Source organism: Halyomorpha halys, unplaced genomic scaffold (genome assembly GCF_000696795.3).
Source record: "Halyomorpha halys isolate HHAL.00 unplaced genomic scaffold, Hhal_1.1 Scaffold1583.1, whole genome shotgun sequence".
Taxonomy (NCBI): domain Eukaryota; kingdom Metazoa; phylum Arthropoda; class Insecta; order Hemiptera; family Pentatomidae; genus Halyomorpha; species Halyomorpha halys.
In genome coordinates, this window is record NW_027113737.1 from 31,956 (window position 1) to 36,051 (window position 4,096).

The following is a 4,096-nucleotide window of genomic DNA, read 5'->3' on the forward strand; positions in this document are numbered from 1 at the left end:
TTTAATTTCTTTGATACGGAGTTGAACTTTGGGGCTCCACTAAACCTTCGAATTCCTCTCGTATCCAATCCTTACAATCCAAGATCCCTCATAATATCCTCAATGCTCCTTATTTTGTTACTAATAAAACCATCCATAAAGACCTAAATGTTCCTTATGTAACCGATCTAGCCCGAACCCGATATCATTCCTTCCATTATAAACTCTCTAACCACCCAAACCCACTAGTTTCTAACCTTGCTTCCTCTTCCATTCCTGGCAATCCTCAAGCAAGACCTTATATTGTAAAATGTTTTTAGAGTTCTACTACTGGGTTTTTTCTCTACATGGTGTATCATATCATTATCATTATGTCATTATGATGAAATTTACTTGTATTTTTTATACAGTTGTAAATATGAATAAATAAAAAAATTTCTTTGAAAAATAGCATTTGAGGGTTTAAGACGACGTTAAGAACGAATATCATTTGCTATAAAAAAAAAAGAAATAAATAAAAAAAAAAAAAGATGGTTGACCTACTTTAGTGAATTCCTCATTATGTTTTTTTTTTTTTTTTTTTTTTAATTTTTAGTGAATAATAGAAATAATAATAATAGAATCTGTAATATATGTTCTTATTGTTCAGTAAGAGACAAATCTATTGGCATACAATAACCACGAAAAAAATTATACTTTCTGAACTACGCGCTGAAAACGCTTAATTTTGTTACCGAAAAAATTGGGGCATCCTATAATCTTCCCAGGAAAATCCTGAAGATTGCCCTTTATTGCTCTATAAATTATTATTGAAAGATCTTTGTTTCTAAATTCACATTTTGTTTGATTGGAAAATGATGGTGGGGTAGAAATTTTTCATCTAGAAAATTTTACAGTTGTAATTAGTGCAACTTCTAGAATCCTTTACTCGTTAAATTCTTGACTTTAGACAGACATATAACTAAGTTTTTTCCCTGATGAAAACGATTCTGAGGAAATATATTGTTCTTATTTCGCATATAAATACAAAGCGCCTCTGATTGGTTTTTAGTAAATTTGGAAAAAAAGTCCTATGTGAAATTTTAAGAAAATGAGGATTTCGCTTTAAATTTTTTTTATTGTGGGGAGAAGATGGGCAGGGGAGCGTTCAGTAAAAAATATAGAAATTATAAACGAGATATAATATTTTTTTTATATTGTTTTATTATTTATAACGAGATATATAGAATTTATATCTTTTTATTATTTATTTAGTATAACTCTTACCCCTATAATATTATATTTTATCTTCTTTCATTATCCAACAACTACTATCTATTTATTTATTGTTATGTATGTTTCTAAGTTTGTTTATTACAGTGGAACCCCGTTATAACGACCCCCGATAAACCGACTCTTCGCATAAACCGACCCTTTTTTTCGATAGAATCCCTCTCAATAGTCCGACCTTTTGAAACATCGCTCCTCGCATAAACCGACTATTTCTGAGAAGAAACACCCCTTGTATACATACGACGTTTCCTCTGTACTTTGTAACTATTTTCCTGGAAAGATGATTAACTTCTCGCTCCTTGTTTGAAAAATCGGTTCAATCTTATCTTCCACAGTGTTAACATCAAAGCGTTATACGATGTCTAAAAAAAAGTCTTGTACTATCGCGGAAAAACTTGAGGCCCTTGAAAAAATCGAAATGGGTGGGCGACTTATCAAAGTAGCTAGTGATTTAGGAGTTGGCGTTACTACTGTGAAGGACTGGAAAAAAAATCGGGATCAATTAATTTCATTTAGTGTTTCATAGTTGTCACATGACCCAGCAAATAAGAAAAGACTTAGAAGACCTGCATCGGATAAATTGGTTTTGTATTCTAATTTTTATGTATTTTTCATTCGCCCTTGAACATACGTAAGTCTAATTCCCCAGCGTAACAGACTCCGCTTAATCCGACCTTTTTATGGGACCGACCTCACCCCAAGTCCCAAACAGGTCGTTATAACGGGGTTCCACTGTATTTTATTTTTGTTTTTATGATTGTTAGCCCGTTTTTTTTTACCTCCAATGAAGGGTTGATATTCCGGTTGAAACATCGGCTCAATAGTTCTATTTTTTGATGGCCTTACTTATGATTCCGACCATCTTCTCCTCAGATTATTTACCGTTAACTCAATTTACTCAATTTTTCATTACTTCGTTCTACACTACCTCGAGTTTTCTGATATTTAAATTTTGGAACTGTTAATACTTTTAAAATATTCATTTACTTCTTCTATCTGTCTTCCTCTTTTATTCCATATTCTAACGTGAAAGGGCTCGATCTAACGCTGCCAAGCCTCACAGTCCTTATAAAATTCCTTAGATTTTTGGAGTGACTTTCCTATAATCCTTTGTACATAATCTTGATATAGAATGCTAGTCCCTTCGCCTCTTGCCAGTGGGCAGAACTTCTATTGCCTTTCTGGGCTCCTGGTCCTTGCTCATTCAACAAAAACCACTTAAGCTGTCGTTTTTCTTGGGTGTTCCACTACAGAGATTTTCAGCTCCTCCCTGATTCTTTCATTTCCTATGCGGTCTCCTCTACTTTTTCCTGCAGCTCTTCTTTGAAATTTAATTTTAGCTCCTGTGATTCTGCTTATTTGCCTTTGAAGCATGAACCAGCTCTCATTCCTGTAGGTAAGAGAAGGGAAGTGCAGGGATTTGTAAATATGGAGCTCGGTTTCGTGCTCCACATCCTGATAGCCAACGATGCTGTTGCTTATACTGTAATAGATATGGTTGGCTCTAGCAATACTATTTGGTATTTCCAAAATTTTCACAATTATTATTCATATACTTTTAGCTTAAAATCTTTACATGAGGACATGATAGGGGAGGGGCGATGGTCTTATTGTGCTTGGTTCATAAGGTTGTGGGTTCGATTCCCACCTGGGTCAGTCAATATTTAATTTAGGGCGGCCTCGAAGAATGAATCTTGACATTTCTACTCTCAGGGTACATAGGTCCTCAATAGAGGATTTGAGCCAAAAAAAAAAATATCCTCTCATGTCTTTAATTAATAAAATAATTATACGTATCATGATTTTTATTTGTTTATATTTTATCCATCATGAAACCGCGGAGATGAAAAGAGTGCAATATATATATCTTTTAAAATATTTATTTATTGCTATTTACAACTGTACATTATAATACATTTAGTAAATCTGATCTAAGTTAAATTGGAGTGTTACAGGCGTGTAGATACATTAAGGTCTTTATGTACGATTTTATTTGTGACAAAGTAAGGAGCATTGAGGATTTTATGAAGGATTTTGGATTGTATGGATTGAATACGAGAGGAATTCAGATTGGCCTTATTACAGTTATGTAGATGAGTCTTTTGTAATGTGTTGGAAGTTTAGACCGTTTGTCTAGTAAGTGCTGTAAAAGTCGAAATCGACGTGCAGTTTCCTGTCTTTTCAGTCTTGTGTGAGTGTAGAGGATGGGACCTTGAGGACTGAGAATAGAGGGATGAATAGGAACCATTGTGGTTTACTTGGAATAATCTATCAATGAGAAAGGAACTAATGGTGAGAAAGTAATATATATTTTAAAAAGTATAACAGAAATAGGCATCAAAGAGAAAATTAGATGGTTCAGTAGATATGGAAAAATAATTCCGAAACATCAACTAAGAAAGAAAATGAAATAATATGGGTATTCATGATGTTGTGTGTAAATGTAAAGAAAATTATCATGCTAAATGTTAAATTATAGAATTGTGGGGCTATTTTTTTGGACTGACAGCATAATTCCATGTTATATGTTTAGTAAAAAGGAGCTTCTAGCGAATTTTCTTAGAAACTAGTTTTGTAACCTTGTAATCTTAACGAGATAATAAATAATATAACAACTTATTTGTCTTTCTTTCACCTCACTTGTTTTTTTCTAATAATTTATTATAATTATTCATTACTTTACTAGAATTTAAAAACGTCCAAAACAAAAATAACTCATACCAAAATAGAGAATCTTTTTTTTTTTTTTGGAAATTGATAGATTTATTTATTGATAGATATTACAATCTGCCACACAGTTGTGGGCAATAGGTAATATTGATGAATGATCTCATACATACTAAAA

The 4,096-nt window shown here is 32.7% G+C and overlaps 1 long non-coding RNA gene across 1 annotated transcript; it reads left to right on the forward strand.

Moving 5' to 3' along the window:
* The first annotated feature begins 1,334 nt into the window (after positions 1-1,334).
* On the forward strand, positions 1,335-1,989 carry LOC136796693 (uncharacterized). The gene is made up of 2 exons (XR_010844440.1): positions 1,335-1,628; positions 1,816-1,989. It is a non-coding gene; the product is annotated as an uncharacterized lncRNA (long non-coding RNA).
* The last annotated feature ends 2,107 nt before the right edge of the window (positions 1,990-4,096 follow it).